The following is a 27,885-nucleotide window of genomic DNA, read 5'->3' as shown; positions in this document are numbered from 1 at the left end:
CTGTTTTATTGCATCACCATTACTGGACATCACGTGATATGATAAGACTGACCCACCCTGGAATGACTAATCGAGTGGGATGCTTTAAAAGGTTTTTTTCTTTTTTACAACCCTCAATTACAGAAACCACATTTTCCAGGGTAAAAAACAGTAACTTTTAAGCATGTGTGAATGTGTATGTGTGTTGTGCTTTTTGCCTTTTGGATTTTTTTTGTTTCTAACAAAAAAGGCTCTCCTGCCCACTGAAGAATTTGGTCAGAGAGACTTTTTGTTTTTAAACCTGTAGTGAATCAACATGAATCATCTAATTTTAGCCATCATCTTTACAGTTTGAAGCAGAAAGTAAGACTTACTCCCTAGGCAAGGCAAAAATGTATTTCCTGGCTCATGCAGCTTGTCATCCCATTTGTTTGAGATACAGAGCCACGTTACTTTTCCTGCTTTCAGCTATGCTTATTGGAACTGCAGCTACACCGTTTCCCAAGAATATGCTGGGTGTGTCAGCTAACCTTTAAATATTAAAAATGGAGAGTGGCTTTGCAAACTTATGCCAAAATGGAAAGGTGTAAGGAAACCGCAGTCTGGAACAAGAGAACTTGACGTTCCTAATGCTGAGGCCTCTCTGCATCTTTCAGCACTGAGGCCATGGGTGGTTTCTAGAAATAATACTGTGTTTGTAGCTGTGCACTGCTAGAAAATGGTTTTCAGACATACCTGTTTATAACAAATCCCCAAGCAATAAGCAACCATCTTTTTTCTCTTTTCCTGCTGAAATCGGCGTGCTTAACCCCTCACTGAGGTCTAGGTCACATCCTTGCAGGATCTATGTTCTGCTGACCTTGGTAGGGCTTAACTATAACATGCAGCAGCAGACTGAGTGTGGGACAGCCACCATTTATTTAAGATGTTCAGGTCTGTTTAGATCTCTTCAGTAGTTTTGTGAGAGTTTGAGAGTAAAAGTTGATGTGCACCACAGCGAAGGTCCTCTGTGTAAATTTATCATAGAGCAGATTGAAAAGACATCCTACTAGACACCACAGGGCAATAATAACTATCCTTCCAGCCTGGTTGTTTAGGCTAAGTAGAGCAGGCAAACAGCTGCTGCGCCAGGTTTTGGACTGCTGAATTTGGAGATTACTAATGGGCAGACTATGGAAAACCCCCAATCTTCACAGAGATTGAGAGGCCAGACATCAGATGTGGCAGGATCCATGATGTCTGACCATATCCATAAATAAGTTTGGGGCTTTACAGACCACCTTCATATATGACGCATATGGTCGGGGGGTTTTTTTGGTTATTGTTTCTTTGTCTTCGATAAGGTTTGAATCTACTCAAAACTGAGGAGTGGGAAGAGGGTTTTCTTTGTTTACAGCATCTATCCAATATCACTCCAAGAACATACCTCCATAATAGTTATCTGCATCTTCTAGGAGCTTCAAGGCTTTTCCTGCATGTTTTGGAAAACAAGTTTTTGGCACTAGTGTGGTGATGAACTCTGTGTTAGCAACCTGATCAGTTTTTCTCTGCTTGAACACACTGGGATGACAGAACAGACCATTGGGGCCTAAAATTTTACATGGAACAAAGTGAAGAAATGTCCTTCTTCCACCTCAATTTTATCTAAAATTCCTTCTAGCCATAGTTTTCAGGAAGTGTTCTTGGACATGAAAACAGCAACCTCATAGACAGCTTTAAGGATGAACCATCCTTTCTGTGATTTCCTAACCTGGTTCATGCACACTTTCTTGTTGTAGAGAGGGACAACATATTTTCTGTAGACCTTTATGGCACCCAAGTTACTTTAAAGAAATACAAAGACCTCCCACCCCTCTGAAAACCTCACCCTTTAACTGTCCCCAGAGGGGAAGTCTGCAGCTCTAGGGATGCCAAAATACAAGCTCTAGGGAAGTCTGGAGCTCTAGGGATGCCAAAATACAAGCAAACTCCTTTAGGCAAATCCTGGGTAAATAAAAAGACAGTGAAATGCTAGAGAACAGTTGGAAAAGCACAGCTAGGGCCTCCAGGGCTTGTATTCCTGTCAGGTATATGCTCTAAAACAGTGGAGAGGGGTTGTGGTTTGTAGCTTGTACTCAAATGGTGGATTTGAGCGGCCTTCAGGGCCTCCACAGGCTGTCAAAAGAAAACAAATGGTTGCTGCTGTGGCTGCAGCCCAGGGAATCCCTTGGGCCGCTGGTCACAGTCTTCACACCCCAAGCTTCAAACTCAGAGTAACAAAACAACTTCCAGCCCAGAGAGCTGAAGGGAGACAGGTCCTATAAAAGCATCCTAATATGTTATGGGAAGGATCCCAGCCTGCTGTAAAGGTAACAGTCTGTCTGCAAAAACCACAGGTATTTTAGGGAGTTTTCCTGATCACTGCAACAACTCCTTTGGATCCGCAAAGACACGGCTGACAGGGAGTAGAGAAAGTGCTGGACAGCCTTCACCACCTCCCACTCTGGCTGCATGGTCTTCCCAAGGGACGCCTGAAACAACAGAGCTCACATCAAGTTGGAGATCTCTAGAAAAGTTATAAACATGTCCCAAGCCTTTGCTATTTATTGAAAAGGACTGGCTTCTAGGCAAATTACCAAAGACTACCCCTAAAATAAGCTGCAGACAAAGCCCAGGATGTGTAGCAAAATCTACACACTCTCTTCTGTTTCTTCCCTAGAAACCATTATGTAGCTGAAGAATATAGCTGGAAGGTTATAAAGAATTCAAGAAGCAGTACGTAGCCCTTCTTCTTGGTGCCTAATCCTGGAATAAGGTCTGACTTCAGAAACTTTGGAGGACTAGTCAAGGTTTCAGGACAACATAAAAGACTGCCATGCCTTAGCACTCTGCCTTGAAGGGCTGAGCAGGTGAGCTCCTGCTTCCAGGGCTGCCTCCAGGACATGCATCTGCTGCCCTCTCCTTCTGCTCCTGCTGATACTGATGCTCCTCAGGTCTCAGCACAGCTTGCAGAAGGTGCCCCGGGCTGCAATTTCAGGGACCTTTTGGTCCCTATTTGCAACTCTGACAGCAGTTCCTCATCTCTTAAGGCAGGACAATATGGATTGCATGTTAAGGGCTGCTCACAGACTTATCAGCCACAGCTTTTGGACTTCCCATTCTTTAGGACAGCAAAGTAGATTAACGTAAAGAGTTTTAAAAAATGACTTATTTATGCTCTTGTAAAAATCTGACACACATTTGGAGATACTAATGGTGTTTTTGTGCTGGCTTTTCAGTTTGTACTTTACCACAAATTTCCTATGGCTGTAAAGGCAAATACAAGCATGTAATTAGCATGGTTTTCATCATCCAGTGGCATTAACTGGCTGGTTATGGTGGCTTTTGTACTCCAGTTCCTAGCCACATTCTAACATTCACTCATAAGTTTGGTCCCTGAGTCAGACCCATAGTTCATGTCTTATCGTGGTAATGTTTCCTTTAGCTCTTCTGTACCTTGCCAACCCTGTGTCTGCTTGCAGTTACTGCATACATATGCCAAAAAAAACCCCAAAGCAAATCTTAGGGTAAGCACAGAGAAAACTCAGCATGGATAGTAGTGAATGACTGACTTAGAAGAAATACATGCTTTAATTAAGACTGTTATTAGATGAGCTTTTATGGTGTTGAGTAGAGTACAACAAAGCAATAGTTTTGCAGGAAAATCACAGGAAGGTAATGGAAGAGTTTGTTAAATATCCACATCCACTGACTGGAAAGGGGTCCAGCAGAAAAGAACCTGCGGTTGCTAGTCAATGACTGAATATGAGCCGGCATGTTCCTAGCTGGTCAAAAAGGCCAGTGACATCCTGGCTTGTATAAAAAATAGTGTAGCCAGTGGGACAAGGGCAGTGATTGTCCCACTGTAATTGGGATTGGTGAGGCCATGCCTCAGATCCTGTGTTCTGTTCTGGGTCCCTCACTACAGGAAAGACATTGAGATGCTGGAGCATGTCCAGAGAAGGATAACAAGGCTTGGGAAGGATCTAGAGGGTAAATCATATCAGGAGAAGAGGAGGCTCAGGGGAGACCTTATTACTCTACAACTACCTGAAAAGAGGTTGTAGCACAATGAGGATCAGCGTCTTCTCCCAGGCAACCAGTGACAGGACAAAGGGACAGTCTCAAGCTGCATCAGGGCAAGTTCAGGTTGGACATCAGGAGGAATTTCGTCACAGAAAGGGTGGTCAAGCATTGGAACAGGCTACCCAGGGAGATGGTAGAGTCACCACCCTTAGAAGTGTTCAAGAAATGACTGGACATGGCACTTGGGGCTTTGCTTTAGTTGGCATGGTGGTGTTCAGTCAAAGGTTGGACTCTATCTTGAAGGTCTTTTCCAACCTTAAAGATTCTATGATTTATTTCCTAGCAGAAATGGTCTGGCCATGGGATAGTAGTGGAGCTCCATAGCTGTGCCGCCTCACTGGGAACAGGTGAGAGCAGTGCACAAAGAGGAAAGCAAAATCTTCCTTGCACTCCTGAGCATTTACACACAAATCTGTGCTTCACTACACTCAAAGGAGATAGAAATTGGGTTACTTTTAATATCATTCATTTGATATCATTTCCATTTTCATTTAAGGAGTAATGAATTGAGATTTTTTATGGGGATAATTAAGTTTTGATCAGTGGACAACCTCATGGTAAAGAAATGTTTTAAATAATTCACCAATCCATACACAAATAAAATATTGATTTATATTTATTAAATGATACCTCTGAAATAATATTTATCAAATTAGTAATATTTATTAAATGATCAAATAAAATCTGTGGAATATGATTTAAAATGCTCCTTGAAAAGATGTGACTAGAGCTCTTCCAGTTGTAAGTGAAAAACATGAAAGGAATTTGATGTAAGAGCAAGCAAACTTAGCACAGTTGGACCAACCATAATAAAAGCCTTAGTGTCTTTTCATTTGGAGTGTAATGGAAGCCCATAAGTGCATGAATCTTGACACAAAACTTTAACTGCATAAGTCACAGGCTCTTTTAAGAGTGCCAGACAGCAGCAAAACCTTTTGTGCAAGGGCAGTTTTACTGTGAGCTAGAGGGGGAAGGAAGGTTCAGCAACTGAAAGCAGAAAATTAATCTCATCTTCATAAATAGTTCCTGCTCAGAAACTCTGTGGATTTAAATTTTCTATAATGTATAAAGACAATACAGCTGAAGAGATGAGGTTTTTTCAAATATATCATTATCTGCAAGAGATAACTTTTCTACAGTGCCCTGACACAACAGACTGACACACTAGGTGAGCTGAGTAATACAACTGGCTCTGTCACACTGCCCACTTTCCTTCCTGAACTGAAATCTGCTCCTTGAGCAAGTCTGGAAGCCAGAATTTTACAGACTAAAACATGAAGCACTGTCTGGTTTGATCAAAAGAAACATGAACCAGTGGCTTAGCATAAAGGTCTTCACATATTCTGGGATAAGACACAACCAGCCTTATCCTTCAGACTCTGACGTAGTACTACAGGATGATTCACACTAAACAGAAAAAAAATGCCAGGCAATTTATGACTACTGAGTGATCTTTCCTCTTTCCTCCCCATCCTTGCCTTTCTTCCTTCCCAGGTCCAAGAGGTTGGCTGATTTAAGCACCTGTAGAATCAAGCATATAATTTCAACTACTACTGCAATAAGTTTGAAAAGTTTTCCAGACAACAGTGTAAGCAAGCAACTGCAGTTCAGTTTCTCAGGATCATTATTTGCAATGAATTCTAGCTCAGCACCAAGGTCGCACAGTTCCTTTTGTCCATAAACCTGCTTAAACTGAGACATGGGAGCCTTGTTCCCCACCTGAATGTCTTTTAATTACTATTTTTAAGCATGTCAAGGTATTATCTCTGAGGTTCATTGTGAGGAGTTTTGAAATATTAATAAAAAACAGAATGAAAAAGGGTTACGGCAAGTACCCAATGCATTTGTGACCAGCCCCAGTTGTTTTTAAACTCTGCTTTCTGCCCAAGCACTATACAACACTAGAAAGCTGTATAGTCTAACTTTGACTCAGGTCTGGCAGGTGGAACAGTTATATTAAAAGAAAGGCTGCAGTGCCTGGAGGTTTCATTTCCTTGTACAAACATGAGGGTACATTGGAGCATGTGGTGTTGATGATACTGTGGGGACAAAGCACAAACTACTCAGGCCATTAAAAACCCACATCCCAGACTATGCCACATGGCAGCACAGAAGAAAACCCAAGCATTTCTTGCTAACACAAACCAATTAAATTATTTTTAGCTTCTACAAAAACAAAAAACACAGCAAAAAAGCAGCCACACTGGTCACTAAGACAATAAGCATTTCTAAGATTAGCCTTGAAATTCTCTAAATACGTGCACTCCTCCCCCACCTCCCAAAAGGAAAATCATAGTAACCATTAGGGTGTCTGCATTTATGACTAAAGATCGTAACCCAAAGGCTTAGATTCAAGGTTGAAGGTTTTACTTTTCATTCGGCTGTGCAAGAGGAATGGTTTTACCTTTTAGTCCCAATACAGTGATCTATGCAGCCATTTTCGGTGACTGCATGTCTAGCAGAGTGAGATAGAGGATCTCTGATATGTTTTATTTTCTTGAGAAACAAGTTAATCTGTATGCCTGCATATAGATATGCATACATATATAAATATGAGCATATATGTTTTTGTGTGTGTTTGCAGATGTGTATCTAAGAGTGGCATATATGGACATCAGGGACAAAATGTAAGAACAGGGGACTAGGAAAACATTCTTTCATAACCTATGAGTATGCTTAAAAGCAGCCCTGAGATTTTGGGGAGAATTGCAAAGCACAGTGCAGGTTCATACAGTGAAAATATCCACTGAATGTGCCATGATAATATTCATTAAAGAAAGACAACTTGTGAAAGATCATGGTTGGCTATCATATGGTTCCTAGAAACAGCAGACAAAAATCCAGCAGGACTTCAGATAACATGGGTAAGTGTTCTTTGACAATTTCCCCTACTGTTACAGTGGCTAAGTCCACCTTACACCTCCCAAGTTGCCCTAAAAGTGGTCTCTCTCTACAACACTGTGCTAGAAAGTTCTCCCTTTGTCTAGATTCTGCTGGTCACTGGCTCTCTCCCCCTCCCATCCCTTTTCCCATTGGCCCCTGTTATGTCACTCAACCTTGCCTCTGCCCCCTAGCCCTCAGACTATTGCTTTTGGATGCTCTGCCCGCCTTTGGGAGCTCTCGGGACAAAACCGGCGCAGGCGTTCGGTTTTGGGTTCTTCATGCCTCTGTTCCCTTCGGGCTGTTGCCATTAAACGCCTCGGAATTGCAGGCAGAGAGCCCCTCTCGCCTCTCTGTCTCCGGTTCGTGCACAGCCTGTGGGTGTGAGCGGCTGCTCGCCACCACCTGCGAAGCTGAGATCGTGAGCGCGCGTGGGTGCTACGAGAGCGCTGCCTGAGCGTGTCCACGAGGGACCTGTGGGATAAACGTGGCATCGATCCGCCGAAGCCCGCACTCTATGCCCTACCATTATAAAAGGTGAAATTCCTGTTCCATTAACATGCAGTGCCATGAGCTGCATTACTTCTACGACCTGAAATTTAGCTTGGTGATGGCCGTTGTAAATTTTGCAGAAGTAAATACATAATTATATTTTTTTTAACTCTTTGCATCCAGCACCAGCATGTAGTTCTCAGAACTTCCAGCTTAAGCGATCACCCTTTGCCTTGCAGAGGTCTGGCTGATGGCCTGGGTCAAAGGCAGCTCCCCTCTGAGGGCCCAGGGTGTCTGGCTGGATGGCTCACAGAGGAATCTTTGGAGAGCTGATGCACATGGACCAGTGGGCGGCCCTACATAGACCTAATTCATGTCTCTAGTTACTGTTTTTTGGGATGTTTCACTAGAAAATCATTGGGTTCCTAAAGGAGGGGTATTTACTACTCTGAGGGGAAAACCATAGGCAAGTCCACTGTGCACAACATGCCTGGAGTGAATGGCCACCCTGATTAGAGGCTGAAGACATAGATTAGGAAAACATTGGGCAAAGAGGGTTTTTTAAGAAAGGAAAAGACTCCGTTTAGGAAACCTTCATTTTTTATGTGGCAAGGACTCTGTGTGGATCCCACATGCCACTGCACCCTCTTTAAGGAAATCACTGACTGACATGGACTGCTACAAGGTCCACCCCAACCATCGTGGCTAGAGGAAATAACTAGAGAAGAGCAGAGCAAGCAAGCCAGACAGATGCAAAGATGTGCAACACAGGAAATGGGCTTTCATGGTGAAAAGCACAACCAGTGGGGAACCTTGGTGCAGTAAAGCTCAGTAACAGTAGGTCTCTATGGCCTGTGACAGACTTCTTTCCCCACCACAGTACCCAAGAGGTAAAAAAAAATTTGCAGCCATATATCCTCCACAACCAGTCTTCTGTGTGGGATGACATATGGGGCAGGATGCATTTTTCTGGAGAACCGTCACTGGGTAGGTCAGTCATCACCAAGACCTTTATTGGAGGTAAATACGTGCAACAAGACATTATTCTTGGGACATTCATTGATGCTTCTCTGGTGGTTTTGGAAGAGCTTGTGTTTTGCTTCTCATGCCCCTTTCCGTGGTTTATGTTTCTTGCCATTGAGACAGTTCCGTGTCTTCATGGGCAAGGCTTGGGTCAGCAGCATCTGCTCCTCCAGCTCTACCTGAGCAGCAAGGAAAGGAAATCACTGCCCTCTCCTGTGCCAACTCCTCTCGTCTCCCGCTGCTAGCACAGCAGCACTGCCTGGCATGTGCAGTGATTTTCTGTGCAGGCTAGGTAAGCCTTGCCCACTCAGTTGATGCATCTCAGCAACACAGAGGGATATATTTTCTCTCCATTTTCTGCACCAAGAACTTGATATTGGCTGTTCCTGTGATGATCATAAAGAAACCAAACCTATGTCCATCGTTACATTGTGCTGTCTGGTCTTTCAACTTCTGGTGGTTACAGGCTATGAATCCTCTAAATTTGTCTGTTCTTTCAGTTTCTTGGTTGTTAGTTCCTTTCCTAACAGTGGTAGTATGCTTCAAATCTGAACCTCCTCCTTGTTATCCCTGATGCTTTGCAGTGACAGTATTTATTTTTTCAAATTACAGGGGTTTTGTTAGTAGGAGAACACTTTGAATAAAAGTGCCTTCTGGAAGAAAACATGGCAAGTTCAGTGCATGAAATAAACACCATATACCATGCCACTGATTACAAGACTATCCAAGCAAGTTCCTGAACACCCTTTTAAAATACTTTGTTAGAAAAGCAGTTTTGTTAGACCACTGGCTTTGAAATCTAATTTCATGGAATCTGTCTGAGCAATCACTTCCTTAGCAAAGGCTGATCAAAGATGTCAAAACCCAATAGCCAGTCCATAGAATATACGTCATAAAGATACCTAATACAGATCTTTAAAAGAAAAATAATTATAATTAATCAGCTACATTAATGCTTTCTTTGTTTAGGATTTTAATTTCACTTGAGTGAGTTTCAAGTCTCCCTTCAGTTCATGCCAGAATATGGTCTAAAATCCTGGCCTGACAATTCATGTTGCTGACTCCAGGGAAAATGGAGCTGCTTATTCTAATTAAAACAATTTATTCAATAGTCTGGGTTTACAATTATTTCTGAAGACCAGCAATTTCATGGATTTTATCTGCCTTTTGCTTCAAATTTAGTGATGACTCTGCTGTCTGTCTTCCGACCTCATCCTTCAACACCCTGCTCTCCCAGTGAGTCATTTCAGAAAATTCCCCGGCAATTGTCTGGTGTACTGATTTATGTCTAACTATGGGAGCAGCTGCCTGGGCTGCTGCTGTCTATCAAGCATGGCACTTATTTTAATGGGTCAATTGCACAGGTATCATCTATGAACCCATTTAACACTTTTCTTATTTCTGCATCTAATCATATTAAAATTTCCATTGTAAAAAACTTAACATAATATCAGAATAATTCTTACTGGTTTTTTAATGTTAAAGAATCCATTTCTTTTAATCCCATAGTATTGTATTTCATTGCTGGTGTATATTTTTTGTAGAACAAAGGTATTAAAAATTCATTATATTCTATTTAACAAGAAAAATGGCTTCAACATTCTCAGTTACATTTAATTTTTAAATTTTATGAAACTTAAAAATATTAATATATTTTATGCCTGAGACTTTGTAATAAGCTAAGGGAAAGCTTCTATTGCCCACTGTGTTGTATACACAGGCCATACCAACCATGTGAGTATATAGTCTCCCTTTGTGACCAAAAGGCCTCTCAGAAATATTTTTTTGCCACAACCAATATAAAGTTTCCAACCTCACTTTGACCACTGGAAAACAAATAGATTTATTTTATGCCTAATCGTTGTAACAAGACCCTATGTCCACATTGTGATATTTTGTTCTGGTTTCCTCCGTAGCAAATGATGGGATGAAGCATAGTTAATCTCGAAAGGGTTAAAGATTATAAATGAAGCGTCTGGTTAATTATGCTTCATGGAAGTTATAAGCATATTGTCCGGATACAAAACCCCAAAACCTTTATTCAAAACCCTGGAGGTAATATCCTGTTGCTCTCGGTGTAACATTTCCCATTTTATAGTCCCTGACTATAAATTTATATGAATTTGTGCGTTACCTTTTTCTAAGTGAAGGGATTTGAGGTTCTGTAACATACGCTTTTAAAGACAAAGAATAAATTTGCATTTAAAATATTTTCATATACAAAACTGATTAAGTCCTTTTAGCTAGGACAAATCTCAAATGTGTTCCAACAAACTTTAGGTGTAACAGCAGTACTTGCCCCAAGGGTTTCTTGAGCAAAGAGGAAAACTCAGTTTCCTTAACCAAACCAAAAAGATGTAAGACATTCAAGAAAGCAAACAAACTGTGGAGACAATGGACAACTTCAGCATCCTTGGCCTGGAAGGGCATAGAAAGCGACATCTGGAGAACTGGCTTAAAAGTTTCAGCAGTTGGGCAGGATTTAGTGACAAAGCCGAAACTCCACATCAGAATTCAGATCTCTCATACGTGTTTTCTGCCAAAATTTATTTAGACATCTGAAGCACAGAAGATCCCATAAAAAAATTACAAGGTGTGATCAACTTCTGTCAAATGGATGGGTACCAGGAGAACTTCCTAACGTCAGACATGTCGTGAAAATACTGACAAATCTGAAGACGGGTGTTTCTAAAGCCTAGACAGAAGTGGCTGATAGAAATAAGTCATTCAGATTCTTCAGCACCAGAGACGTAACAAGAAAAAGAAGACTTGGAAGGATTTAATTCCTCAGTATTCATCATAGGCACTCTTTGATCAAGTTGCTTAGGAATAAACATTCTCAAATTGGACCTTAAGGGTCAAAATAAACTCACAGAGCCTAGAACTAGTCATGGGCTTGCTTCAATAGATCACTGGAGGGCCTCTGAAGCCCATAATACAATATTGTCCTCAGTCAAGGACAACAGGCGCTACAGACCTTGACTGCTGAAATATAGATGCTGATATCCTCAATCTCCTTTTAGACTCCTAAACCTTGCTCTTCCCCTTAATCCTTTCATATAGGAGTTGCCAGACCTCAGACAGATCTGGAAGACCTCAGGACTTGGGGAGGCACAAAACTGTTTTGCAATTCTGTCCTCTTGCTTTGTGACTGAAGAACCTGCCCAAAGATAGAGAGCCATGGAGCATAGCTGTCTGCTCCACAAAGAGGATGGTCAGCCCCAAAGTGTCTTAATCATGTTTGTGAGTGTAAAACCACTCCAGACTGACTAGACCTTCATCAGACTCACCGATCTGTAAATACAATTTCTATCTGGAGTTCAATAAATATATCAGCCAAAGCTTTGCAAGTGAGAAATAGTAAATAGGCTGACAAGTGTCTCTTCAGTTAATGTTATCATTCAGCATGAATAAACATTGTTTTCAGTTACTTAAATGGGTCTTTGTAGTAATGTTGATGTGTAAAGGACAGTTGAATTTCAGGATGATAAATAAGGTTCAATTCAAACAGATTCTATCCAAGCTCAAATACATCAACAGACCCTGACAAATGTGCTTGCCCAATGCTCATGATACAAATTCAAAGCGAGCACTGCATTCAGTGTTAATCACTTGGAGTACATCTAATGTGGAATATTCACTGCTCATGGGTTTGTGCTTTTTTGTCTGTGGATCTGTGAGCTGTGTGTGTCTTCCAGTATAGAAAAAACCACAAACACCTTGCTCTTTGAGTGTTATTGCAGTGATGGTATTAATCTTTGCTTCAGGGTCTTACAAGACATAGTTTTGTGACCATGGAGATCATATCATGGTGGAAGCCAAGCTGCAAAATTTTGAACAGCCTAGTTCAAAAGACATCCCCAAATGTCACTTTTTTTTTACGGTGGCCATGCCAGTTGCCTCACTAATACTCCATTTACTTCCAGAATAGAGCACAACAATGCTGCAGGATGCAAGTGTCTGTGGATTGCTGTTGGGTGCTCTTCTGATCATTTGACTTTTTGTGTGCACCAAAACTGGTCAGTATTTCTCCTCCTACTAAGCAGACTCACAGTTTACATCACAAATTATATTTCCTTGTGGTCCTCCATGCATATTTCTCTTCTGAGGCCCAGCTGAATAAATCAGACAGTTAAGTGCTAGCAAAGATGTGGGCCAGGAGAACCTCAGAACTAAGCCTTTTGGTGCAGTGAGAGGGGTCAGCAATGCAGGGAACTAAAAGCTCTTTCAAATCATTATCAAAACCAATTCTTCTGTTGCAACAGGGACTTTGCTACCCTGCACCTCTCTAATAATTATTACTAACAACACTACTTTGGTGCTTACCAAACTCTCATGTGACTGCAATATCCACTGCTTTCTCAGCCTGTCACTGACCATGCAGACACGGTTACTATCCCATTGTTACCCAGTACTCCAGAACCAGCTGGTCACAAACTTATTCATCTGCAGATCCACGTTCTTTGTTTATCCTCCCTCTCATCCAGACTTAGAATGGAGCATAACTCCAGCTTTGGCAACAGACAAAATTGAGAACTGTCAGTGCTAGGGTTTTTTGGAGATAAAATTTGTTTTCCTGCCTTCTGTTGTAGACATTTCTCTTTTAGTGATCACAGCCACATCACGAAACATCTGTTTCAGCTCCTTCAGCACCCACAGGTATCTCCATGTCCCTAAGTTCTACCAAATGCCCTGATGCATGCGACAGAAGGACAAATAAACGATGGTTGGGAAATGCATTAGGAAATTCCACTAGCAAGTTCCAGGCTGGCACAAAAAGATAAAAAGCATTATTTTGATTGCTACATTCTTCAGTAAAGGCAGTTTTATCACCCTCAGTTTCAGCAGTGAGCAGTTCAAACCAACAGGAATTTATTAACAGCACTCTGAGCACTTCATTTCTTCAGAGAGATTTGTAACAGCAGTGTCTAGTTCTCATCTGTCCCATGGGGTTTCTCTTGCAGAGAGAGATGTCTGCTTTTCCTCACAGCCCACACATGAGCAAATAAAGCTCTTCATTCCCTTCCCTCCATGTCTGATATTTATTCACAGTGCAGCGGGGTGGAGTGAACTCAGCAGCCTGGGGGCCATTTGCTGGGCCTGGGTGCTCCTCCTGGGGGTATTACCCTCCACCCTACATTATGATGCTCTTAATATTTTGGTAAACGTGGCTGGCTAAAGATGATGGATATTGATATTTATTTGGCAACTAGTGTATTGTTAACCATTTGTTTCTCCATGCTGCTAGTCCAACAACCTGCTGTTGGGCTTAATCTTACTTTCCAATTTTATTTTTTTTTAAAGTTTTGTAGTGTGTGCTAAGGCTTGTGTAAGTATAACATAAATGGAGCTAGAACATATCTGCCCTTTGGACTCGGCACTTACTCTTCCCAGAAAGTCTATCTTATTATTTCTGTTCAAGAATACATGAAGTTGGCTGCATGCCTGGATCTGCATCTGGTGTCTAAAAAGAAAAAAACAATTTTTTTCAATAGTATATTTGCAGATGATGGAGGACAAGAAGAAGCTGAGGCTGAGCAAGTTTGTCATGGAACTGAGCAGCTACACACCATAGCTTGAAGATGATGGTCCCAGGCCTAAGAGCAGGGAGCCAGGGAATACAACTCTTTCCTCGTGTACACTTCCTTGTAAAAACAAACTCTGGTAGACTAGAATGTGTTGGGTTTTTTTAAAGATCCCACCACCTTCTGATTATATTTTTTTGTTACTTTGCTTGTAGAATTCCTCCAGACAGGTGGAGCAAAGTTCATTCTCCATAAACTAAGGGAGGTTTGGCCAACCTGCCACTTCTACTGTGGATATTTCTTAAGAGTATGGAGGTAGTCCCTTGACACCACACTTCTATCACACTTCTGCCCTGAAAAGAAGCTGAAGAAAAGGTCTGGTGTCCCCGATCTCTTGGGTAATCAAGACAGCATGAGGGAAACATGTACTTAACTAATCCACAGCCATACTTAACTAATCTCACTTACTGTAGTGAAAGTGTTTTGCATAGTGTCAGCGTCTTGGCTAGCTAATAACTAACCTGTAATAACTATCCTGTTCTTACCACAGGATGTGCAGCCTCCTGATTTTTGCGGGATAGATGATCAGTTTTCTCAGGATGGGTATTTCCGTGGATGGGATCCTGTTTTGCTCAAGTATGTCTCTGTGAAGAAAAACTCAGTCCTTTCCCAGGCTTGAGATCTGCACTGAAGAGGAAGACAATGTTCAGCCTTCTGTAACTATTGACCAAGTGAATGTTTCTTTCCTCTGGCTGTTATTTAGCCACGATTATCCATCTGATTCTTCAGTCACTCTCAGTCCTAGCATTACTTTGGATGCCTAATTAGGGAAATCAATGTCCCCATGACTTTCAACATAGCTTTATAGTAGAAATGTCTGTTCCAAATATTAACTATGTATTGTGGCCATGATATATTGTGGATGTAGTTCTCTAAATTCACTCTAAAATAACCCAGAGAAAGAACAGATGGAAAAGATTTTTAAAGTCTTCATACCAAATCCCAAGAAATTTCCAGAAACTGTGTCAGTCAGTATAACAAGAAACTGCACTCACAGTTCTTTCTTTTTGAAAGATTTGATATTGTATGCATAGGACTTCTTAATCCTGTATTGCATTTCTACAGCTTTTGAAGTCTCATTTAAACTTTGGAAAGTGAAGTTATTGGAAACTTGGCTATTCCCTTTTATTTGATGGCCAACCAAAATACTGGATATGTCTTGTCAGATGTAAATGATAGGATAGTATGTTGTGATGTGTGTATTTAAGCAACCAAATCCTTGTTTGTAGAGGTTTTATGTTGACATGGCAATCATGCACCACTTCATCAGTAATTTCACTCCCAAACCAGGGTAATTATAATAAAACACAATAGAGTAGAACCAAGCCACAACTGAAACTTTAGCTTTCTATCCTGTCCCATCACTTGTGAATGAGATGTGAAAAGTTCAGGCTTACCGTAACTCTTTCCTAGTGACCAATACACAGGATTTCAAACAATAAAAACAAAAATTTTCAAGTTCTTACTGCTTTGGGGTTTTTTTCTCAAGCAGAAGGGCCTATAAAAACACTGCCATAATTCTATAGAACCTCATTTTATGGCTTGCCCATCTCTTATAAAGCTTCCTTTCCTGATTGTCTTTCTGTATGGTGCCTGTGTGATGAAACATGCTTAGCTGAACTCCTCTTTACTAAGGTACCTACTAAATAGAAAAGTTTCTGATACATTTCCATTTACCCATACAATAATTTTTTTCTCTACAGCTTTGTTGCTTTATTATTTGTACTTCTGGCAGCCTTGCCATCCTTAAACAGTACCTCAGCTGCATCTGTTAGCCTTGTGAATTTAGGGCACAGATAAAAAATTTACTTCACTGCTGTGGTGCTTTCATTCTTATATCAGAATAACCAACACACCTGAGGCAGTCTGGTTCCCCTTCAAAAAGCAACAGCATTGCCATGTCCATGCCAAGTAAGTTGTTCTCACTGATTTTCAGAATTAGATAACATAAATAAAAATACAAGGGAATTTCTTAATACTTCACCACCAGTTAAAGAAATAAAAATGTTTCTCTCATTATCCCTAAAGGTATCATAAGTTATATCTTCAAAATAAGAAGAGGAAAGGTTTGGTTTACACATGTGGCTTAGGCTGAAGGAACATTAAGTAAGCTTACTTTGGCCCTGATACATTCATATTGCAATGTTTGTTACTCTTTGATTCATCCGAAATCTCTTTCTAAGGACAAACAGTAGCTTTAACCAGAGCAGAGCTATACCCATTCCCTGTACCATGCCAAAAAAAAAAAAAAAAAAAAAAAAAAAATCATGTAGGCTTAGATCCCAAGGGCTGGGGAAAAAAAAAATCAGCTCTAGTTCTTCTACATAGAGAGTCAGGCAGATAATACTTTTAAAACAAACTTTGTCTGAGAATTTCTCCTTTGGAAGCTGAGATCTCTTTGAAGGCTGTAACTTGGTGCTCAGAACATGGTCTACTGCTGCTGGCTGCAGATTTGAGCTCTTTACCACCACCTGATGGGAACACATCTATGGAAATTTGTGAAAGCATTTAGCAGAAGAAGTGCATGCACATTTCTGCAGTTGTCCATTCATGGACCTTTACGTATTCTTGCTATAAAAATCATTAAGACACTTAAAGATACTTAAAAATTAATTACAGTTGAATGCAACTTCTGCATGAAAGGGAATAAAAGACAGGATCTAAGTATCACATTTACTATGTGTATATGGAGCTGTAGTCTATTCATTTGTCTAAACCCCTTTTTGAATTAATCACCTTGAACTGCCTTTCTTCCCCTGCCTCTCAGTCTCTGTCCCAGAGCTGCATAAATTGTGGCCTATTAACTTTTCAGTCTTCATATGTAACTTTCAAATTTATTATTTTATTTGGTACAAGAGTAAGCTAAGTATTCTTTTCTTCAACAAATTCTTCACTTGTTGAATTATTGTTCAAGAAAAATCCACCCTTGAGAGTCTCTGTTCCAGCCCTCCTGAAATCTAGCTACCACCTTCAAACACAAGTTAACTTTGCCTGCATCTTAAGGAGCTCAGCATAGGGGTTTTCAAATGCTGTATCTTTGAAGAAGGTCCTAGGAATGTTTTCTGCCAACACAGTGATTAAAAAAACAGAGGTGAGGACATTTTCCAAAGCTTCCCAAGACCTGAAATGAGCCGAGGATGGATGGACCCTCTGCACCTCTTCACCAGCCAATGCATCTGCAGAACACTGTAGGCTTGGTAGTAATGCACCCAGGTGCCCAACACTCTTACAGGCAACATCTGCTGCCACACGAGGTCAGACCCCAGCTTTTGGCAGAGCTGCTGCACGGTGTGGGAAAGGTGTAAGTTGTCAAATCCACTGTGCAGCGGCAGGTGCCAGCTTTGAGCTGAATAACCACCCATTAATCGCCTGCACGTTTCTTCCCCTCAAGGGCTATCTCTGAAAGAGAACAAGACAGTCATTCCCAGCGAGGAAGTAACTGTGAACACACTTGGGAAATGCATAATTGCAGCATGATCCTAATGTAAACAAGAGGAAAGAAGTCACTGAACTCAGGATGACGAGATCTTTTCCATCAGCTCTTGTTTTGTGAGTGCCGCGCCCATCACATCCTCACTGGCCTATAGGTGTGTGGCAGGATGTAACACTGCCCAAGGCAGGAGGGTTTCAAGAGATGTTTGGTGAGGTGTTCCTGAGCAAAAGAGGCTGCTGTGAATGAAGCCACAACCCTGGCAACAACTCCAATCAAGTTCAAAATCAAAACCTGTCCCCCCAAAAGAGATGTAGTTTTGTGGGCTCAACACCATGAGATGATTCAATGGTTTCTCCTGTGTGCTGGAAAGGGAATTAGCTGTGTTTCCTAAATGAACTACCAGCCAAAACATACCTCAAAAATCATATCCAGCTCCCACAGTCAATGACAAAGATTGCAGCCCACAGCTGCCTACACTGCTCTATGACCTTTACCTAACAGATGGAATTTCCCATTGTAACAAGGACAGTTCTATGTTTCCATGACAGGCTGAAAAAACCAAGCATTTCCTTCCCCATTTCTGTAGTATGGAGCAGAGTTCAATACAGCATAGAAGAGCAGCCTCTCTTCCTTTTCAAGTAGCTCTACCAAGCACATGACTTTGCAACTGAAATAATTAGCGTTATCATAAAGAATCTCAAGCTGTCAGTGCTTTATCTTTACAGTCTCCTTAATGTCAAAGTAGTTTCTTCTAGGAATTTAATTCCTCAGGTTTAAGAATTCTTAGTCAAAAATGCAAATTAATGTCAGCATCTTCTTAAGGTATAGAAAAGCTTAATTTTCTAAAGCTAAGGTTAGATTTTTGAAGTTGACAGTCTTGTTACCTTTTTAACTTGCATTCTCTTATCTATATATTGCCTATATGAATAGCATTCTCTCAATTGCATCATTTGTATAAGATTATACAAAATACATCTCTGTAAGAATCTGTATGATTTTAAAATTGCAGGACCGTTTACTGCAAATAAATTACAGTGGAATGTAACCACAAAATAAAAGGGAATAAAATGTGGTCTCTACACTTACATATGAATCATCTTTCTCTAATACCTAAGTGAAGATTATGCTCTCAATGACTGTTTAGTTAATTTCTTTATCCAAATTAATCGACATGGGTACAAATTACTGTGAAATGCAATATGTTTTCACTAACTTAAGAATCCTTTAATGTCTGTAATGCATGTGAATTTGACCTATTCCATACAGCCCTGTTTTCTGAAAATTGCAGTCCACTGTGACACAAATGATGAAAACACCTCCTCTAATAAAAAGATGGCTGCGTAACACTAGGGGTTTCCCTTGCAGTGTGTTATTTCCTGGAAACACTCCTGGACAAAAACCTGGAAATAATATTTCCTGTTCTTTTTTAAAGCATCTACAAGAGGTAACTCGAATACAGTTGTTGTGGGTCAGACAGTATTTTTTAAATTTTCATAGATTTCTTTTTTCTTTCTCTTAATAGCTCAATGTTTTGGGGTTGCTAGACTGAACTCTAAGAACAAGAATAGCGCAGTGTTTCATCTGGGACGACAACCAAACAAACGCTGACAAGATATTTCACACATCTGAAGGCCTTTTGTCAGCGCGTGCTGTTCTTACGTAAGTCATCTCACCTCCAGCATCCAGCTTCTGCATAAATGAATCTCTGACTTCCATCCTTTCCAGGATATCTTTTTGCTTGATGGGAGAGGCCGCTTTTTCTTGTAAGTCAGTGTTTATCTCTGTGCTGGGCCACAGGTTGATGCCTGTCACGGTCGCTTCGTACCACGAACACAGCGGTGTCTCCGCGTACGGAGAGGATGTTCCGGAGCAGCGCCGACACCGCCGAAATCCATCTCTGCCTCCTGGGATGCGCTGGCGGGAGCAGGAGGTGCAGCACGCCGGGCTGCCCAGGAGAGGGGGCTGGCTGCCCGACCCGCCAGCTCTTCCCGAGCCTTTCCCGGGAGAGGCGGAGCCCCTGGAAGCCTGAGCTGCGCCTCACCGACAGCGGCTCCCGGGCTCCTTAACAGCGCGTTACATGCTGTGGAATATCCCTTTGGCCGGTTCGGGTCAGCTGCCCTGGCTGTGCTTCCTCCCAGCTCCTCGTGCACCTGCTCCCTGGCAGAGCATGGGAAACTGAAAAGTCCTTGGCTCAGAGTAAGCAGTGCTCAGCAACACCTAAACCATCAGTGTGCTATCAACGTTACTCTCATACTGAATCCAAACCACAGCACTGTAACAGTTACTAAGACGGAAATTAACTCTATCACAGCCAAAAACAGGGTATGTGCTTTATATCCCACTCAAGCCAGAAGGGCCTTTACAAGGGACTAATCTGAAGAAAAAGGTGCTGTGCCAGGTCCTGAATGGTAGCTTCAGAAAGAGCATCTCATTTTGGAGTGACTCACGTAACAATACCCAGCTGAAAATGAATCCGATATATCAATGAAGTCCATGTGTATTATTTTAGAAAACAAACCTAAACTGCATGGGAATTGCACAAGAAAAAGCCGTTGTAGGAACAATAAAGGAGGTGGAAAAGAGTACATGTCATTTTCCAGATAGGAGTGAGTTAAAAAAACAGAATACACAATCTTCCAAAAATTTGATTACAGAAAATCAAAAGATGGATTCTGCGGTTTATTCTGTTGGTTTTGTGCATATTGTTTTGGCAGAAAGGACTGTATATATTTTAAAACATAATACTAAGCTATGTGACCATGTGCTAAAGCATGGAGGAAAACTAAAAATAAAGGATGAGGTTTAGTCATTTCAAATTTTCAGTTTCCTTGCCACTTGCATAATTCTCTTTGTCTCATTTTTCATTTGCATGATGTAGTACTTTTTCATCCACTCACTCAGAATTCCCCACACGTGTTTTTTTCAGAAAAGCATTTGTCATTCAAACAGTAACAATATATTTTATGTTAGTGGTGTTCCTATTAGGTCATCTTTAAAGAAAAACAGACAGGAGGAAGAGGGGAGAGGAAACAAGGGCTAGAGGAACCTACTCACTCCAAAGCAATTTAAGATGAAAATACCAGACAGCAGCTTCTTCAGCATCACTTTAAATGGTTTTGAATGCCTTTTGCCAACACACCCTTCAAAGTAATAATTTTGGTGAAGCAACATGTCAGCATTTTCAACCTTTTTATACCTGACACTGCTTTACACATTATTTCCTTAAAGTTCAGTATTTTTATGTTCAGAAAATGGTCTCGGGCATAACTGGAGGCTGAGAACTTTGCACATACGCAAATTATCCATTAAACAGTTGGGGGTTTGTTATACTGCATTGTTAACCTAAATCTAAAATTTGACAAACATTGACTCTCTACTGAGATGCTGATAGTCATACTGATAATATCATAACTGCAAATCTGTTTATTGAAGGTTACAACTGTACTTTGTTAGTTTGCTGTCTCAGGCTTTGCAGGATGAACATTATAAATATTCCCTGGGTAAAGTCCAGTTTGGTGAAAAAGTTGCCTTGCTTACATAGCAGTTCTGTACAATAATCTAGACATATTTCCTCTTCTAGCAGAATAAAATGTAACAAAGGGTCACTCTTAAAATCTCTGGTCAAGGGTGGTGGGGTTTTTTTTCTTTTCCTAATTTTTTACTTCTCATTTTTCACTTAAACATTTTAGTTTCAATAGATCTAGTCACATGAATGGCAAAAATAATGTCTCTCTTTTAAAGCTTCATGAAACTACCAGATCTGTATTTGGTCCTACAAGCATATAAATATATTCCTAAGGTTAACATTAGTAGATATGTTTTCATGTATAAAGAAACTTGTTTAGGTGGAAACCATGGACAGTTAAACACAGAAATACATAAAAACAGATAAAAGAAAATTAAGCATATATAGTAGTTTATGCACAAAAATATAGCTAAAATGGGGCAATTATTGATGTATATAGGGATTGCAAATAGAAGTTTTTCAGGAAAGACAAACAGATACTTTTAGCTACAGGTATTGTGTTTATCATCAATTTCTAGCAAAAATTAACTGTAAAAAACTTCATTAAATGTTTGAAATAGCTTATTTTCCCCTCTCATTAAACTCACAAACTCTAACTGTGGGTGAAAGCACTTTTCCTGGGACAGAGAGACTTGTTATGAAACAAAAAAGAAGCACAATCAGAAAAAGTAATTTTTTCATGTGTCAAACAGGTCATCTGTAAATGGAACAGAGAGGAATTGATGGGGGGAAAATTATTCAAAAATAATACTATTCATTAGAAATATAAGGCAGTAGAAATGGAAGAGACAGGGTTTGCAGAGAGATAAATGTGAGTGTGAATGGCCAAAAAATAAGAAATTGGCTCATAAACAGCCCAGAAGCATTCTGTGTCCTCAAAGCACTTTCCAAAAGCCAACAGAAATTCAAAATGGTCTTTTGTTTAAAAGTAAAGTACAGCATTTCTTTCTTCTTCCCAAGTGAATAAGCTCTTATCTTTAAGATAGAATTTGTCTTGTGTTGGTGACAGGCAAGAGCTCAGAGAAGAACATTTCTGTCACTGACCTGACTAGTGAACTGCTGTGGGTTACAGTCTAATAAAGTTCCCATTAACATCAGAGACAGGGGGATTTTTGGACTGTTTCTTTTCCAGGGAAGGAGAGGTTCTCCTTAGAGCATAGGATCATAAAATAATGATTCATGTGCATGTTAGAAATTTGGAGACTTTTATCATTTGATAAAACACGTGTAGGAGGGAGTTAGCTAATTTCATGGAACAAAAATAATGCCTTCAAAAGCAGCATGTCAGCCTGTTAATATGGTTACTATGGTTGTTACAAAATATGCTGAACAGTGCTGTTCAGCCGCTGCAGTGATTATTAAGCAGCAATTACAGCTTGCACTAACGCCATCACATTATCCTGGGAAAAAAAAAAGCCAACTCTAAAAATAATGTGCTTTATTTCAATACCTGACAAATGCTTGGAGCTTGGCTTCTGGTTTCATGTCATCATTTTCTTGCTGCAGGGTGAGCTTAAAGTTCATACAGTGGGGGTTCATTCACTTAAACTGAACCGTGTCACAGAAGAAAGAATTAACAACAGCTTTAACACTGGAGTGGGGTAGCTAAGTTATGTGACAACCCTAACTGTATACTTGCCTTGCAATTTCTTAGTCAAGTGATTTTTTTCTTCCTGTCCTATTATTGAAATACTTAATCTCATCCTATCCATATTATCTATTTGGGAGGCAAACTGACCACCTGCATTGCAAGCTGCTTCACTCTTCTTGAAGGAGGAATAGACATTAAGAGCTCACAAACTAGAGAAGCTGAGGTATTGGCTCAGCTAGCCAGGGATGTCTTTGGCTGTGGATTTTCACCTTGAGATTTGAGAACCCCTCATGCGCAGGAATATGAACCTCCATCACATCCTGACATGTATTTAAGCAGTTCCTTTGATTTCAAAGGAGATCTGGGGGTGTAACGTCTTTGAACATCTTAGTGCCTATCTTCAGGCACTATGTGTAACTACTGGAATGTGTGTGTATATTCCGTTGCAGGAACCAACATACGCATTTCGACTGTTTGCCACAGCATGAAAAGATGGGAGGAAACACTTGAGACACTTGTATCAGAAAGTGGCTCACCTTACCTCCAGCTACTTGATGTAATGAGTCACGCTGGAGATAACTGTTGCAGTGCCCACACTCCACCTTAGAGCAGTAGCTGCTGTGAGAACAATTAGCTGATGTCCCAAAGCCAGGGCAAACACCAAAGACCTGTGACCTGCCTTAAGTGAGACACTCTGCCTTTAGACGTCCTCACTGCTCGGGTGAGGGATCACACTGAAACAATCACCCACCTTTCAGCCCTAGCACAGTTTAGGAAGCTCTGTATCACAACCCATCCCCAGAAAACCAAGATACAAGAAATTATTCTTGTTCCTTCCCAAAATCCCTTCCACAAGTATTGAAGACTGACACATTCTCTTTCCAAAGAACAGCATTAATAAGCTCTCAGGCACATTTGCCTCCATTTGGCATCCCTCTTGCCCTCCTCCTGCCACAGTAGGAGGCTGAGGAATCTTTAGAAAGTAATTTACATCATGTGGCTTTATAAGATTTTACTTATTATCTGTCAAGTACCAATAGCACTTTTGAATAGGAAATTACATTTCCTTCAGCCTCAAAGAAGTACTCAGCCTCAAAATGAATCCTGATTGTCTTTCTCCAGAAAGAAGGAATATAAACCTGAGAATAAGCATATCGAGAACAAGACTGAAATATTAACCTGTACTGGTTGCTAGCTACTTATTCTGCCAAGGAACCTATTATTGACACACACTTTTTACAGAGGCAGCAGAGTCAAAGACTGAAAAATACTAACCTAAATACAAGCAGAGGAAAACCAAATGAGGAAGGCTTTAGGATGTAAATGATGAGTACTGTTACTGTGCTTCTCTTTCCATTTTTCTTGCTCCAGAAGATTACAGGCACTCTTTCCTTAATGTTCCGTAATAGGCACACGTGAACACAGTCCAAGGTAACAATCTAACTGGAATGTTGTCTGAAACCTAGGCACAACCTGCTCCACTTCTTTAGAAGGTGGAGCAGGCAGTCCATTACCTGCACATGGAATTCAGTTGCTCGCATTCAAACTTCAGCATCAGGATAGAGAGACATGCCTCTGCTAGAAAAGCAGTTGTGTTGGTTTTGGCTGGGATAGAGTTAATTTTTTTCTTAGTAACTGTGGTTTGGATTCAGTATGAGAATAATGTTGACAACAGACTCACGTTTTGGTTGTTGCCGAGCAGTGCTTACCCTGAGTCAAGGACTTTTCAGTATCTCAGGTGCACAAGAAGCTAAGAGGTGAGCATGGCCAGGACAGTTGACCTGAGCTGACCAAAGGGATATTCCATACTATAGAAGATCATGGTTAATATTTAAACTCAAGGGAGCTGGCTGAGAGCTGCCACTTGCTGCTCAATGATGGGCTGGGCATCAGTCAATAGGTGGTGAGCAATTGAATTGGGCATCAGTTTTTTCTCTAGTTTTTTATTTCTCCTTTTCCTCTTCCTTTTCCTTTTCTTTATATTTTACTTTGTTCCTATTCTTAAACTGTTCTCATCTCAGCCCATGGGTTTTATATTTCTCCAGTTCTCCTCCCCATCCCACTGGTTGGAGGGGCTAGTGAAGAAGCAGCTGTGTGGTACATAGTAGCCAGCTGGAGTTAAACCACGACAGCAGTATTGAAGAAACTGCAGAGTCCTTCCTTACGTGACCTAACCTTGTCTGTCCTTCCCTGTGTTCAGATCCACTGACTGTTAGGAAAATACCTCTGTACAGTTTGGAAAAAATAGTCCATTAGTCCATGCTCAGCTCATTTTTTTTCAAGTCCTCACTGCTAAATGTCCTCTCTTTGGACAGCATTACAAACACAAGATTACCTGTGCAATTTTCTTCACAAGGACTTCAAAGCCAACTTTTACATTATTTAATCTGTCTGAAGACATGTCCTGAGTGGTTATGGAATGTAAATCCCCAAATCTCTCAATTCCCTTTCCAAAAGCAGAAGAAGATTACCAGCTCCCAAAATTAAGTTGTTGTTTAGGTCACTAATATGATCTGAAATTAGGGCATCCAGCACTGTATGATACACGATGGTATATTTTGACTCTCAAAGTTCTCAGTAGATTAGAAAACATAGCCTCAGCATATTATGCTAAGCACTTTATTGACTGGGTTTAGTACAGCCTAACAAAGCCTTCTCAGCAAACCCTACTTGAATTTCCTTGATTAACGCAAGATGTGATGTCCTTGCAGGAGGAACTGAAACAGTTCTTTACTCATCAGGATCCCCTCCATACACCCTGCAGAACAGGAAAAGCAGAACAAACACTTTTTTTCTCCCCAGTGAGATTTGACAAAGCTAGCAGAGGAGAGGAGATAGGCCACCCAGAAGGAGGCAGAGACTCAAACATTAATCTGACAGGTCTTTAAATACCAGTTCTTTAACTGAAGACAGATATTTCTCACCTCTGCTAGATTTGACCTAGGATCCCCCCTCCCTTCCATAGTTGCCTCATGCCTTTCTCTTAAAGCTGATGGTTCCTTTCCCTAGCATTCCACCTCTCTATATCTTAAATTCTCCCAGTTCTCACCAGTATTTTAGAAGGGCTGTCAAGAGGACAAGAAGATTGAGAAGAGAGTCAAGTTGCACTAGCAGATACAAATTACTTTTAAAAGGTGTTTTCTCTATTGATTTCAGTGGTACTTTACTTCTGATGCTGCAAATTTTATATTATTCAAAAGTAGGAAAGTACTTGCTTGACATAAGTAGCTAGAGTTGTTATGCTGCAAGCTGAACTTTAGCTGAACTCTATGGCTATGTTCTATAAGTACAGATGTATTATAGTGAAACCTGGAGGTAACAATCTGAATATTAATAATAGTTAGAACAGACAAAGCTGGCAGCTTAATTATTATTTGAAAATTAATAGCCAGAGTGGACAGCCCCTAAATTGTGGCATATGAACTGTAACAACACTATTACAGCATGGACTACAGAACTGGCCAAAACCCCACCAAAACCAACCTAAGAGGATGTAAAAATGAACACACAGCCATCACTCGATAATGAAACAGAAAACCAATGAAGGGTGACAATACCACAGACCCTAACATGTCTGCTGGTCCAGATTGTCACATGAGGGATGGGGAGCTTAGATTGTAAGGGTGTATTTACCCAGGGATTTCTTTTTCCATGGTCCCTCTTTTCAGGCACTTGGCTCAAGCTATCAGGTATCATAATTGATCTGTGCCAATAAACCTATCTAATAGACACAAGTGCCCAGTGTCAAAAATTTCTGTAACACCTGGATTTTAAGGAAATTAGGTTTGGGGTTTTTTTGCTCTTCTTCTAATCCTGTGTCTATTGTAGCATAACTACAAAACAGAAGATCTACAATCTAGTTGCCTTTTCTTGCAGTCAGATCTCCCTTTTCCCACTAACCAGCAAGCTGGCTGGTTCTGTGAAAATATATGGCTATCAGATCTGAGCCTCAGCTGGTTATAACCATCAAATATATCATACTTTTAAAATTGGCTTATAAAAAAATCATTCCATCAGGAATATATGAGGGAATATTGAGGGTTCTGCTTTCCTCATGATGTCAATGGTTACACACAACCTACACAGGTTTTAGTTATCTGAAAGCTAGTCTCTATTTATTGGCTATATTTTCAAGACATAACATTCATACTTTCATATAATTTTGTAACTACTGATGAGGCCTGAATAACTGCGGCCATTCACATCTTATCACAAATTATGCTCCTAATCTGTTCAGCTAAATTTCAACCACATTTTATTCCAAGCTATATTTACTTCAAAGTGTGCTGTGACAACGGATTGCTGCCTTTGGTTTGCAATGTGTTAAACATCAAACTTATTAGGTGACAGGTAATTAAAATACAGATTGCCAGCTGAGATCCAAAAGTCTTTCTCTTTGCATTTGCATGAACAGTAATTCCTAAAAATAGTTACCTGGCTGAAAGCCTGAGGTGATTTTTAGTACAATAACTACAAAAAGCGCAACAAAACAAACCAAACATGGATAATCGAAGTAAACAAACATGAGTAAAAAGCATAAAAGTGCATAAAGTGATTTTATTTACAAACTCAGACTAAGAAAAAATTATTAGCACAGAAAAAAAAAGAAAAAGGATCTTGTATCTTGCAAGATTTTCCTCACACCTACAGAAATTGCTCTCCCTTCCCATTAATGAGAGGTAATAGTGAAGAGGACATTTTATTGTGAGTTCTGGGTTTGTGGAACAAAGATTAAGCAATTCACCTCAGCTATTATTTATCTTAATTTTTTTAAATAATAAATTCTTAGACTACTTTTTTCCAGCAGTGTTCTAACTCCAGGTTGAACACCCCAGCATCACCTTCCTGCTGCTGTTGTGCATTGATCTCCCTGAAGATGCTGGGGTCTAGTGGAGTGAGCAAGGCAGGGTGGAGCAAGTGACCTTTATCTCAATATTTCCTGGACCTGTCTTTTAACCCTTCTTCCTCTGTTTCCCAGCTACACTGCTTCTTGTTAAAAGATGTGTATTGTGGATCTAGCCTGCAGCACTGAACGGCAGACAAACCTTATGACATATGTAAGCATTTGACAAGCTCTGGGCTTCAATAAGGTTGGAGACCATGCTTCCCAAAGGAATGGATGGTTTCCTACAGTGGCTGGTCGACTGATTTTGTGTCCTATTTTCACGATGACAGGAATCATGCCTGGATCTCTTCTCTGTGGTGACCAGAGGCAAAACCCAAGGGAATGACCTGAAGTTGTGTTAGAGGAAGTTTAGGTTGGATATTAGAA

The 27,885-nt window shown here is 40.5% G+C and overlaps 1 long non-coding RNA gene across 1 annotated transcript in view; it reads right to left on the bottom strand.

Annotated features, from left to right (window-relative positions):
* LOC125335090 overlaps positions 1-19,637 on the bottom strand; it is a 37,313-nt gene extending 17,676 nt beyond the window's left edge. The window contains exon 1 of the long non-coding RNA XR_007207341.1: positions 19,170-19,637. This is a non-coding gene — a long non-coding RNA (uncharacterized LOC125335090). The remainder of the gene's footprint in view (positions 1-19,169) is intronic.
* Positions 19,638-27,885: the final 8,248 nt, after the last annotated feature.

The sequence above is a fragment of the Corvus hawaiiensis genome, chromosome 1 (genome assembly GCF_020740725.1).
Source record: "Corvus hawaiiensis isolate bCorHaw1 chromosome 1, bCorHaw1.pri.cur, whole genome shotgun sequence".
Taxonomy (NCBI): Eukaryota; Metazoa; Chordata; class Aves; order Passeriformes; family Corvidae; genus Corvus; species Corvus hawaiiensis.
Note: the sequence above shows the minus strand (reverse complement) of the source record. Positions and strands in the feature narration are given on the sequence as shown.